Source organism: Equus quagga, chromosome 12, assembly GCF_021613505.1.
Source record: "Equus quagga isolate Etosha38 chromosome 12, UCLA_HA_Equagga_1.0, whole genome shotgun sequence".
In the NCBI taxonomy this organism is placed as follows: Eukaryota; Metazoa; Chordata; class Mammalia; order Perissodactyla; family Equidae; genus Equus; species Equus quagga.
In genome coordinates, this window is record NC_060278.1 from 100392257 (window position 1) to 100405889 (window position 13633).

The following is a 13633-nucleotide window of genomic DNA, read 5'->3' on the forward strand; positions in this document are numbered from 1 at the left end:
CAGGTTCTGTGACCATCAGGTTCTGTGACCATCAGGTTCTGTGACCAGGTTCACGGGGTCATCCTTGAGGCTGGGGTTGAGGTCAGCACCACTTCAACCCCATGGACTGAGGATGGCAGAGAGGGGCTCCTTGGTGGAAATGGGGGCCGTGACGGTGTGGTCTCCAACACCTCCCTCTCGGGGAGAGGCCCTGGACACGAATGTCACCGGCCTTCCATGACCAGGGCGTCCTGAGGCCTGGCTTCCCCTAGCACCACCGTCTTTGTACAAGGGCAGCCATTAGAGTTGGACAGACAGGGGCTTGATAGTCCATTGCTTAACTAGCTTCACCTCCCCGGGCCTCAGTTTCCCTATCTCTGAAATGGGACCACTACAGCCCCTCCTTCACTCAAAAGGCACCCATATAGCTGACAGCCACTGGGTTCCCCCAGCCGCAACACTTCTTGTGTGTTAACTCATTTCACCCTCGCAAGAATAACTCCGGAAGTTAAGAATAACCATCCTGTTTCTAAGATGAGGAAACTGAGGCACAGAGAGGCACAGTCGCTCGTCTCAGGTCACCCAGCCGAGGCGTGGCAGAGACTAACCCTGGGGGCCCTGCTGGAGAGCCCAGGCAGTGGTTAGGCGCCCTGCTCGGCGGCCGCCAGCTGGCAGATGCTTTCTTCGTGGGGCCAGCCCACAAGGTGCGTCCCCTCCCCCTACCTCAGTTTCCCTCACCTGTACGATGGCCTCACTGCGGGGGGACAGAGACTGAGATCAAAAGGGACGAGGCAACACAGGGGCCTTGTTTATTTAACGAATGCTTATCGAGCACCCACTGTGTGCTGGGCACCGAGTGAGCACTGCGGACACGCAGTGAGTGTGACAAGCTCCCTGTCTTCTGAAGCTGACATTCCAGGGCCGGGCCGGGCCGCAGGTGAGTCAGCACAGACATGGGCGGGATGCTTCCAGATGGCGGGTACTATGGGGAAAATAGACAGTGACAGGTGGTCCAGGAGCCTCTAGGAGCTGTGTCCTGAAGGAGGAGAAGGGGCCACCCTGGGGAGATCGAGGTGCGGGAAGCATCTTCCAGGCAGGGAGAACAGCAAGTGCAAAGGCCCTGGGGTGGGAACTGCTCAGACAGAACTGGGACAAGCCCTGCTCCTGCCACCAGCTCGGAAGCTGGGGCACAAAGAGAGGAGGGCCACGGAGCTGGCAGAGAGGGAGCCGGGGGTGTAGGGAGCAGGCAGACAGGGCCGCCCTCCACAGGCTTGGTGCCCCCACACCCCAGCCAGAATCTTCCAGGCTGCCAGAGAGCAGCCTCCCTTCCTGAGCGGGCCGGGCTGCCGCGGGGCCGCTGCTGTCTGAGTTCTCCTGTTTAATTACAAACAACGTTCTTCACCCTCAATTGTGCAACGGACGTCTGTGGATCTGCCACCATCTGTCCTCACGTCCTGGCTCGGGATGGCGGGCTGGTGACTGTCGTCGGGGGCCAGGCGGGGCACTCGGCCGGGAGGGCAAGCCTGGCCCCTGGCCCGGCCTCTCTGTGCTCGTCCGCAGCGGGAGGACAGTTAAGGGGGTGGCTTGAGGGTCTACAGGAGACGGTGGAAGTGCCCAGCCAGAGGCCCAGCTCTCAAAGGGGGCGTCCCGTCCCCAGAAGGCTGGTGGTCGCCTCCTCTGTCTCCAGAGCAGAGCGGGCCGGCCCAGTCCCGCCTCCCGGCCACCTGTGCGGGAGGTCAGGGTTCCCACGTGGTGGACAGGGAGACCGAGGCTCCGAGGGGCGGGAGCTTGTCCACGGACCCCGGCTCTGAACAGGGGGCCCCGCAGCCCCGCAGCCCCGCAGCCCGCCCCCCACGCCGGCGCCTCGCAAACCGCATTTCTCACAAGCTGTCGACTGTGACGGGAACGTCCCCAGGGCTCAGTGCCCGGAGCGTCGCACGGGCTCTGTCCTGGGCCGCTGTCGGCTGTACCGTCCTGGGTGACTTGGAGCCAAAACTGGCCCTGCGGCTGGAGGGGAGAGCGGGGCGCTATCTTCTGTGCCTGAGTAACAACCATCACGCAGTAACAGTAACGTCCGCTGATGACTGGTAACGCCCGAGCCGGGTGCCAGGGGCTCTCCGCCCCTCGTCTTACTGTGGACTTCAGGCCGCCGGCTCGGGGGCCTGCAGCTCTGACAGTGAGGGGCCACCCAGGACCATCCCGGCTCACCTGGACTACAGCAGAAGAGTCCCCCTTGGTCTCTCTGCTCCGTCCTCGCCGCTGTGGTCCATTCAGAGGGATCCTGTTGGAGCCTGAGGCAGAGCCTGTCCCTCCCCCGGGGAAAAGCCCTCCCAGGACTCCCGCTCGCTCTTAGACTAACCCCTAAGTTCTCGTCACAGCCCCTGAGGCCCCACCTGGCATCCCTCAGTAATGTCCACACCTCACTCATGCTGGCCTCCTCTCCATTTCCAGAGCCCACTCAGCTGGTTCCCACCGCAGGGCCTTTGCACGTGCTGTGCCCTTGGCCCAGCCTTCTCAGCTCCCTGATCAAACAAGTGCCTCATTCTCGGCCCAAATGTCACCACCCCAGGGAGGCCCTCCCTGACTCCCCCGAGTCCCGCATTGCACCCTGGCACCCCCAGAGTCCAGTCCTCGCTATGGCCGGAGGTGGCTTTCTGAACCCTGAGTCTCAGCAGGTCCTGCCTTCCCTGAGTCCTCTCTTCGGCTGAAGCCCCCACCCCCAAGTCCCCAAATCCAAAGCCCGGGATGAGGCCGCTGTGGCCCAAACATCTTCCCAGCCTCCCTCCGCCGAGCTCTCCCAGCATCCTCGCTCCAATCGGACGCAACTTCCGGTCCCCCAGGGCCGGCCTCCAGGCCAGGGTGCTCCAGCCCCACCGGATCACTCTCTGTGCTGGGGGCCCAAGCACCGGGGGGTCCCGAGCACCCCTGGTCTCCACCCGCTCGATGCTGGCAGCAGCCGCCTCCCCAGCTGTGACGGCCGAAAACGTCTCCAGACACAGCCGGGTTCCCCGGGGGAGCATCGCCCTGGCGGGGACTCTCGGGGCCCGGCTAGAGTCCCCGCTGCTCTCTCTTTCAGGTACACCCTCTACCCGCCTCTGCCCTCATCCCGTTCGCTCCTCTCCGGCTTCAGCTCCCCTTCCACGCCACCCACGGGGGCGTCCCCAGCCCCAGGCAGGGCCCGCAATCTTCCAGGTGCTCCCACGATCTGCTATCGGAGAACTGACAACGTCATCTGGTGACTGTCAGGTCGTTTGTTTATCCCCGTGGCCCCTAGGACGTCAGCTCCACGAAGATAGGTCCACATTCCTCCCAAGAGTTGGTTAGTCATTCAACAAACATGTCCCACATCCATATAATGTGCAAGCGCCAGAGATACTGCAAAGACTCAGACAGGGTCCCTGCCCTCAGCCAGCCCCCCTCTGGTGGGGACACACATCAGGAGGCCAACGCAGCACTGTGGGGTCCGTGCTGCACAGGGGAAACACAGAGAGGCCCCTACCCCACAATGTGGGAGGTGGGGTCCAGAGGGGCTTCCCCGGGGAGGTGATGTCTAGCAGGTGACCTCTGAACAGCGAGAAGGGTGAAACGGTTGATCAGCAGAAGTGGCATCAGAAAGTCGGTTGCACAACATCGCGAAGGTTCTAAACGTCACTGAATCGTCCACTTCAAAACGCTTAATTTCACGTTATGCGAATTTCATCTCAATTTAGAAAAAAGAAAAGGGAAAAAACAGAGCAAACAGGATTCCAGGCAGAGGGAATGGAATGTACAACGGTCTGGAGGGTGGACAGCACGTGGGGCGTTGAGAAATCGCGTTGTTCCATCTGGCTGGAGCGGCGGGTCGGAGGGCAGGTGGTGGGGGACGGCGGGAGTGAGGCAGGAGGGCCGGGAGGGGGTCTGCGGCGCAGGGGGTTTGTACCTTCTCCTGAGTGAGTTGGGAGCCATGGAAGGTTGTAGGCAGAGGAAGGACAGGCGATGACTTGGGTTCTATCGGGACACCCTGGCGGCGTGTGAAGAAGAGACGTCAGTGGGTGAGGGTGGAGACAGGTGACAGCCACGGTCCAGGTGGGAGAGGCCGGCGGCCTGGCCTGGGGTGGCCGTGGAGGCAAGGAGACGTGGGCCAATTTGAGAGATATTTAGGGCATAAAACTGCCAGTCATGATGTTTGGACGTGCGGGTGAGGGGGCAGCATCAGGACAAGGATGAGGAGCCTGGGTCAGGAGCCCACTCGCCTCCCCAGAGCCCTCCACGGGCCGGCGCAGGGACCCAGCTCTGCCCCGGGCCTCTGCTACTCTCAGGTGTGGCCATGGCCTTCCTGCCACTCCCTGTGTGACCCCTGACCCACTTCTTGGCCTCTCTGGGCCGTGTCCAGAGCATCTCCAGGAAGAGTGTGAGGCTGCGGGAAACCACCAGCTCAGGAGAGAACCTGGAGGAACCTGTCCTGCCAGCCTCTCCCGCCTCCCAGGGACTCGGCCCGGCCCAGCTGCAGCCCTCTGCCCGCCGAGGGCCTTGGGGTCCAAACCTCCAGCCTCAGGGGCTGCGGCGCTAGGCTCGGCCTCTGAGCCCCTGCCCAGGCCTTGGGGACGAACAACCTCCCTTAGCAGCATAGCTTGAGGGTCAAGGGCCTGGGGCTCGGAGCCAGGGTGCAAATCCCAGCTCTGCTCCTTCCTGCTGTGCAGCCTTGGGCAAGGGACTCAACCTCTCTGATGCCCAAAGAAAGAGGCCTGGCCGGAAAGTCACATCCCACACAGGTGGGGCATTTGAATGTGGAGAGCACGGGTCCCAGCTCACAAGCGGACAGCTTTTGTTTGTGTTGTTTTGTTCCAAATGGAACTTAATTTCCGTTTCGTGCTGTCCGTCTGGGGCTGATTCGCTGCTCCCTCAACCCCTTCCCACTTCCCATGAGAGCCAGACCCTCTGAGGGGCTGAGGTGTTGGGGACGGGAATGAGAGCAGGGACAAGGGTCTGTGGGGGGCCGGTTCCCACCTCGAGGCCCCAGACAGTGCTGCGGCTGTCCCCTCCCCATTGCCCGTGTGCCGGCCACTCCCAGGGCCTGGCCGGGGCCACCTTTCCGAAGCTGTTCCTCCCTGAGGCCCCTTTGGGCTCAGCCCGGGGCCACCCTGCTACCCCCGGGCCCCAGCCGGGCCCCCAGCTCCTGGCTCTGGGCGGGGCCTTGCCCTCTCAGGGGGCTGGTTCCAGATGCGAGTTCTTCTCGCCCCCTCGGCTCTGAACGCACAGCCAGGAAGCCTCTCGTGCTCCCTGCGCTTGGGGTCCCCTCCCTCCCGTCCCCTCCCAGTGGTGGCCCAGGAGGGCGCGTGGGGGAGGGCGGCATGCAGACCCCTCTGCTCCAGAATTACTGAGGGTCCCAAGGAGCCTCTGTTCGTGTGGATCCTACCCATCGGTATTCGTATCAGAAATGAACACTAAGAAATTCTGCAAATGTTTATTTTATTCACTTAAACAGCATGATAAAGCCAGTCCATGTTAATGTAACATTTTTGTAATAAATGACTCTATATTTTAAAACGAAAAAATGGAGTGAGAAACTGGCATTAGTGGCACTGTTGACATTTTTGCAACTCTCTCCGCGGGCGGCCTTGCGGGAGACTCTGGCCCGCGCTCTGCCGCTGCCCTCGTCTCAGCATCTGGAGAAAATGGCCCCACGGACGCCGCGGTTGGGGGGACGTCGACCGGCTGTGGACTTTCTTCTCTGCTGCCGCCCCGAGACGCGCCAGTGGCGGTTTCTCAGTTTGGTTGTAATGTGGGGTCTAAATACCTATGGATGAACTTTTCAAACTCTTCACACTCGTGTGAGAATGAGAATGAAAAGGCAAATAATCTTGTGACCCCCTGGAAGGGGACCCCAGGGTTCCTTGGCCCACACTTTGAGAACCGCTGAGTTCTCAAAGAAGAACAATATTCTGTCAGACGGAAAGCTGCTGGCTGACTCCCAGGAGAGACGTACTGGGGTAGGATCAGGAACAGGAGTTCAATTCCCATTTCCATTGCTTCCTGGCTGTGTGACCTTGGGCAGGTCGCTTGGCTTCTCTGTGTCTCAGTTTTCCCACGGATAAAATGGGATAACAAGACCTACCTGAAAGTCTGGTAACAATACATGCCTGCTGCCAGGACCCATGAAAAGCACAGTGTAATGGGAAGGACTCAGCCCTTCAGCCTCACACTCCTCCCTGCCACAGCACCTTTGCACAAGCTGTTCCCTCTGCCTGAAACCCCTTCCTCCTTGGCTTTGCTGAGGGAACACTTTCTCACCCTTCAGCTCTCAGCTCAAGTGCTACCTCCTCCAGGAAGCCTCCCCAGACCTCCCTGGAACATCAAATGCCTGGATCCGAGGACCACAGAGCATGGCAGAGGGTTACGTGTTTTAGAATCACTAGGTGGTTATCTGTCCCCCACCAGGTGGCGAGCCCAGGTTGGTCTTTGCCCTCCGCCATGTGGTGCTCATGTGGGATGAATGCTGCTGAAGGAATGTTAGTCGTAAACGCCATCTTGACTGACACCTTGGACTTTCCATCCTTGGAATCGAAAACTGGGCTTTGACACATGCCGCCCCCACCACCCCCCCCCAACACAGGGTGGCACAAGGGGACAGAGGAGGCAAGGGACGATGGCCCGAAGCTGCAGGGCCCTCCCTGGGGACCCAACCCTTTCTGCAGGGTCCCCTGAGGTCCTTAGGTCACCCCTCCCCTACCTGCCAGCTCTGCTCTTCCTCTAGGTGGCTCCCCCGCCCGAGCCCATCGCAGCCTCTCAGTGTCCGGGTGGCGACCGTGCTGCCCCTCCGCCCGGGCATCCCGCCCCCTCGCCCCACGCTCCCACTGAGAGTGGCTCAGGCAGCATTTCCTCGCCCCACCCCATGCCAGGGTTGTGTCCCTGGGGTCACAGCACAGGTCACATTGCCTCTTTGCTGTCCTCCCTCCATCCCTCTCGCCCCAACCAGGCAGCACGTTTGCCAGAGAAGCGACTGTGTCATCTCTGCCTTTCCAGGATCGAGCATCAGGTCTGGCATCCAGTAAGTGTCCTATACATTTTTGCTGAAATGACATGAAAGCAGAAGTTTGGGAGGGATTTCTGTCATCATAGAGGGTTGTATCAGTTAGTTTTGGGCTGTAAGTAGTAGAAACTCAGCTCAAACTGACTTAACTAAAAAGGAGATTTATTGGCTCCCATAAACAGAAAGCCTAGCAGAGGGATGAGCTTCAGGCTTGGCTTGATCAGGGCACAAACTCTGTTCCTCTGTGTTTCGCCCAGCTCTGCCCGTTTCTATGTGTTGATCTTTTCCTCTGGCTGGTTTTCTTCACGGTGTTGGAATTCAGCAGTTCCAGGCCTCGCTCTCTTCAGATGCAAAAGGTCTCTTTGCAGGGAACACATCTTTTCCAGAAGCCCGCAGTACTGAGTTGCCTCTAGACTCAATGGACCAAACTGGTTGCAGGTCCATCCTTAAGCCAGTAGCCACGGCCGGAGAGTGAGATGGAGAAAATCAGCTCAGGCTTGGAGCCGGGAGGACAGCCAGCTCCTCTCAAAAGGAGGGCTACGTGAGAGAAGTGTGGCTGCTCCCCAAAACGGGGGCAGTCACCGAGAGGAGAGAAAGCGGGCACAAGAGTCGAGACACCCACTTTGGGAGTTGAACTATAGCATTAAAATCTGGAGGGAAAAGAAGTTGTTCTTTGAGCAAAGACCAATCCAGGGAAAACTTTGCCAAAAGCCCAGACGTTTCACCAGAACCTCGGATCAAAGGCAAGAAGATAACAGATTTCTCTGCTCCCCGAGTGAATTCCACCCACCGAACCCACAGCCAATTCGCAAAGCCACAAATGACTTTACTGGATATTTTCTTAATGTGTTTGTTTTTCTGATTGTGATAACAATACATGCCTGTTGTTAAAATATTTAAATAATGCAGAAAAGTATTTAAAACAGGGGTTCTCAACCCAGGGCAGTTTCGTCCCCCAGGAGACTTGTGGCAAAGTCTGGAGACATTTCTGGTTGTTGTGATTGGGGTGGGGGTGCTCCTGGCCTCTGTTGGAGGGAGGCAGGGGTGCTGCTCGACCCCCCGCAGCACACAGGACGCCCCGAAACAAAAAGTTCTCCGGCCCCAAATGTCAGTCATGCCGAGGCTGAGAAACTGACTTAAAGGAAAGTAAAAATTACTGAAAATCCTGCTGCCCGGAAGTCAACAGTGCTGACATTGTGGCGAACATCCTTGAGAACACGCTCTTGTACATACGTGCACACATGCACACGGCTTAGTAGGAATTAGATCAGGCACGTGAAAATGCTTTTCTCTACACTACGTCATGGTCATCTCTCTATATTGCCATTTTTAATTAGTATTTTAAATATATATATTTTTTATGTTAGATTTTTTTTTTTAAAGATTTTATTGTTTTTCTTTTTCTCCCCAAAGCCCCCCAGTACGTAGTTGTATATTCTTAGTTGTGGGTCCTTCTAGTTGTGGCATGTGGGATGCTGCCTCAGTGTGGTTTGATGAGCAGTGCCATGTCTGCGCCCAGGATTCGAACCAACGAAACACTGGGCCACCTGCAGTGGAGCGCGTGAACTTAACCACTCGGTCCCGGGGCCAGCCCCTATAACTTTTTTTTTTTTTTGAGGAAGATTAGCCCTGAGCTAACTCCTGCCAATTCTCCTCTTTTTGCTGAGGAAGACTGGCCCTGAGCTCACATCCATGCCCATCTTCCTCTACTTTATATGTGGGGAGCCTACCACAGCATGGCGTGCTAAGTGGTGGTGCCACGTCCACACCCGGGATCCCAACCAGAGAACCGTGGGCAGCTAAAGTGGAACGTGCGCACTTAACCGCTGCACCACCGGGCCAGCTGCTAAATATAATTTTTATATTTATTTAACTCAGTTTCGTTTTTAATATAATATTGCATTATGCATGTTTATCACTATTGACTCAATGAATCCCCTGCAGTTTGGCATTTCGAGTTTTTTTTCCCGAGTTGTTCTCTATTATGAACAATACTGTAATGAACACTTTTGTCCACAGAATACTCAGCCTATTACATCCTCAGGATAAATGTCACAGAGTTAAATTTCTGGGTTGCTTTAAAATTTCTGCCCACTGAGCATCACGGTGCAGACTCCGTTCGTCCCTCAGCCGAGGGTGACAGTATGACATTTCCCGACACACCGAGAATTGCCAATCTTTTTTTGTCTCTGCCAATCTGATAGGTGAAAATGACACATCGTTGTAACTTTTATTTGCGTTTCCTTGATTACCGGCGGGGTGGATCCTGTCTTCATAAGTGTGCCTGCCTTCTGTACTTCTGTATTTGTGAGCAGTCAATTTATAATAAGGTGTTTACCTTTTCCTATTGTTTTGCAAGAACTCTTTGCATATTAAGGATATTAACTCTTTTAAGAGTTCCGTAACTGACTTTAGACAGCTCTTTCTCTTTCTTCCTCTCTTTTTTTATTGCCTTGTGCTTTCGAAGGATGTGCCTAATGTTTTGGCAAGTGTTTCATGAATCACATTAGAAAATAAGTTTTGTAACAAACCCATTTAACAACCATTCTCTGTTGCCGTCTCCTGATGCCGCTCAGGGCCCCAGCGGTTGCCTTCGCCCGGCTCCGCGTCGTTAACCCTTGATCTTTTCCTGCTGAAGAGCAGACTGCTTTCCGGGGCTGGAAACGCAGTTTCATCTTCACCTTCCTGCTCATGGAGCTGCTGCTGACCCCGAGCCAGACGGCTGTTTACATAAGAAATGATTTGATTATATTGAACCACCAATGGCAGGCTTTCTCGGAGCGAAGACGCCAGGAACGTATCATCGCAGCCATCAACTGTGCACAGAGAAACGCAGCCCACTCCGAATTTCCCACCAACCATAATAACAGCTTTCCAGGGAAAAGTAAGAACCGGGTCCTGGTTTCCTCCTAAAAACGTGTTAAGGGAAAGACTTTTAAAAGGAGATTGCGGCTTTAGCCCAGTTGGCTTCTCGAATCTCACAGCCTCGACTCAAATCCCACCTCTGAACTATCTCTGTGACCCCGGGAAACCCACTCACCTGCCCCGAGCCTCCGTGTCGAATGGCTATAACACTAATAATCTCAGAGGTTTACTGAGCGGATTAAATGAGATAATGCACATGAAATGCTTTCTCAGAATGTGTCCAGCTGCAAGGAATGGAACCCTTGACTCAAGGTGGCAACGAAAGGGAAGGGCGTGCACATTTCATTGTCTTTTTTCTTTCGTCAAGAGAAAAGATATTTCTGATGTGCTGAACAAACCTTTGGAGGTAAATTAGCAGCATGACTCATTCGGCCATTGCTGTCAGTCACCTTCAGACAAGTAAAAAGGAAAAGAAACAGAAAGAAAAGGAGATTCATAATTTCATCTAATATGGTTGTTGAGTATGAAAGCACAAAGATGTGAACAAAAACTCACATTCTTTCCATTTTCCTGCTCTGCCACTCCCAGCAATTTATGGATAACTCTCCTCATGGTTGTAAGATGGCTGCTGCAGCTCCAGGCATCACACACACAGGATAATATCAAGTAAAGAAGAGGAGAGGTACCTCCTGCCATGTGTCTCCTTTTGTGAGGGAGAAAGTTGTTCCCAGAAGGCCCCCCCTGAGGACCGCCCATTGACCAAGCTTGCATCACATACCTAATTCCAAACCAATCAACGACAAGGGAAAGGAGAAGTGCCACGATGGGCCTAGACCTATAATAACTCACTCCGAGGCTGGGGAGGGGAATGGCCACTGCCCCTGAGCACCGGGGTGGACGCACATCTAACAAAACTGGACCCAGCCAGCAAAGAGGATGCCACGGGGCAGCCACTGCCTCTGCCGGGCACAGTTCCTGGCACGCGTGTGGCACGCCAAGGGCAGCAAATGGTGAGCTTGCGAATCCGTGTGGGGGAGGGTGACCGCGATTAGCCAGGGGGCCCATCTGCGCACCGGACAGCTGTATCCGGGCCAGATCCCGGTATTCGCGCCGGACCCCCGTATTCACGCCGGACCCCCGTATTCGCGCCAGATACCTGCATCCGTGCGAGACGACCCCCGTATCCGCGAACCTGCTCACCATCTCCGCTTGGATGGTCTCAAATCCAACAACCGTGTTTGAATTCAGGGTCTGCTCTTCAGATCGCCCCCATCCTCGACCTCTGCTGTCATTGCCGCCCTTGCTCAAGGCCGAAGCCGGCTGGTCCTCGGGATTCCCCGCTTTCGCTCGCGGTCACCTTGACCCTCCTGTTCTCCCTGCCGCCACGCCTGTGCTGTTCCCGCTGCCCGGAGCTCCTCCCGCTGCTGTTCCCCCATCGCCTTTCCCGGAAAAGCGCCTGTGAACCCCAGTCGACCCCCCCTCCCCCGATGCCCCCTCGCGGCCCTGCTCCCACTCTGTGTGTATTTGCGGGATCACGAGCCTCCTGTCTCACCCCCGAGGCCGCAAACCCCGCGAGGCCTGGAGCCACGCCCGTCTGTTCGCGAGAATCCTCAGTGCCTGGTCGCACACAGCGAGCCCTCAATTTTTCTGCAGCAAAATGTTTTAAAGCAAATCTAATCAGCTCAGCCTCCGCCTCAAGCTTCCCATTTTACCCTTGGGGCAAAACCCAGCGGGCTTCTCGTGGCTTTCCTAGCCCTTCGAGGTGCACGCTACCACCCACCCAGCCCCGCGGCCACTGGCCCCGCCACTTCTTTAGGTGTCCTGAGGCCCACGTTGTCTCTCGCCTCTAGGTCTGCCGTATGCTGCGTCTCTGCCGGGAAACGTGGTCTCGAGAAAACCCCCTTGTCATTGTCAGCCTCAATTTAAAAGTTTCCTCTTCCAGGAAGCCCTCTATACTTACCCTCCCCAGGTGGGGTGAAATGCCTCTGAGGCTCCCCCAATACCATGTGTTTACCCCTCTGTGTAAGTCAGGCTGCCACCTGAGCTGCTATGGCCGAGACCCAAAATGGCTCAGTTGGACAGAATTTTACTTCCAGCAAGGAGGGGCAGGTCTAAGGTTGACAGGTTTGTTTAGTTATTCAGGGCCATTCCAGAAACTCCATTTCTTTCTATCTGGTTGCTCTGCCATCCTCACTCCACAGCTTCCTGGAGGTCCAAAATGGCTGCTTCAGCTCCTCCATCGCATCTACATTCCAGGCAGCAGGAAGAGAGAAAGGGTCATTCCTTTTAAAGGCACAACCCAGAAGTGGTTTCACATCAGTTCTACTTACATTCCATGGTCCTGAACTCAGTCATGTGACCACGGCTAACTGCAAAGGAGGCTGGGAAATCCCGATCTGGGCAGCGTGTGCCCTGCTAACCCTCCAAAATGCTCTCATTCTGGGCCCAGAGATGGTGGAGGGTGTGGGCCCCGGGAGCCCCTGCCCCTCCACCCTGAGCGGTGTTGCTGGCTGTTCATCCATCAGCCAGCCAGGCTGCCTGCTCCTGAGGACAGGGACCAGGGGTGGGGTCCCTGTTGCATCCCCAGCAACAGCCACATGCCTGGCGCTCGGCAAATGAGAAGAACTGCAGAGGCCGGAGGTGCAAGGTGGAGAAACTGAGGCAGGTCTCAGTTAAGTTCCACATGTAAGGACATGTAAGGTCCTGCGGCTCCCAGCCCAGCCGAGGTGACAGGGCGGCGGTGAGGCTGGCCTGGCCCAGCGCATCCCAGCAAACACGGTAGCACGGGTGTGAGGGGCGGCCGAGGAGCCCAGGGACAGGAGAGTCCACCCCAGAAAGGGGGCCACGAGAGCCCACGGCGGGACAGGCCCCCAGTCCTGTCACCTGGCACCTCCTGTCCCCCCCCAACCCTATCTGGCCTTGGGCCCGACCCCAGCCCTTGCCCCCCCTGCTCTCCCCGGGGGGTCCCTGTGGGCAGCCCGCAGCCTTGCCTGGAGGGAGCACTGCAACCTGAGTCCCAGATCTGAGGGGCGTCTTACAGGAAGGGAGAGAAACGCCCCTCTCACCCCTGAGGGCTGTGACCCGGCTTGAGGACAAGCGGCTCAACTGATAGGACCCTGGGATCACGTCCCCGCAGTGGCTTCACCCGCTTCCCCATCTGTGAGACGGGCGCCCGCAGCCCAGGCCGGCTTCTCAGGGTTGACTGACGCTCCGGGACCGTGGACGTGAGGCGGCTTGAGGCTGGGGGTCCTGTGGAGAAAGGCCAGTTACTGTGTTATTAATAGGGTTCTGCCAGGCAGCGGCCGGGAGCTGGACAGACGGATCCCGTGCGCCTCCTCCAGGCAGGTGCCCAGAGAGCCAGCGCTCTCCCCGCGTACCTTAGGATAGAAGAGAGCTCCTCTCCACGGCAGCCGGGCCCTGCACCATCTGCCCCCTCCCTGACCTTGGGTCCCACCTCTGTCCCTCCCCCCTGATGCTTCTGTCCCAGCCACCCCTGCTCCCTGTTGTTTCTCCAAGGTGTTGACTGGCGCCAGCATCACCACTGTCATACGTGCTGTTGCCTCTGCCTGGACCTCCCTTCCCTGCTGCTCCAGCTTCTCCCCCTGCTCCAGCTTCTCCCCCTACTCCAGCTTCTCCTCTTGCTCCAGCTTCTCCCTCTGCTCCAGCTTCTCCCCCTGCTCCAACTTCTCTCCTGCTCCAGCTTCTCCCCTTGCTCCAGCTTCTCCCCCTGCTCCAGCTTCTCCTCTTGCTCCAGCTTCTCCCCCTGCTCCAGCTTCTCCT

At 57.0% G+C, this 13633-nt stretch overlaps 1 non-coding gene across 1 annotated transcript; it reads left to right on the forward strand.

Annotated features, from left to right (window-relative positions):
* The first annotated feature begins 10186 nt into the window (after positions 1-10186).
* LOC124249270 (small nucleolar RNA SNORA19) lies at positions 10187-10314 on the forward strand. The gene has a single exon (XR_006891336.1). It is a non-coding gene; the product is annotated as a small nucleolar RNA SNORA19 (small nucleolar RNA).
* Positions 10315-13633: the final 3319 nt, after the last annotated feature.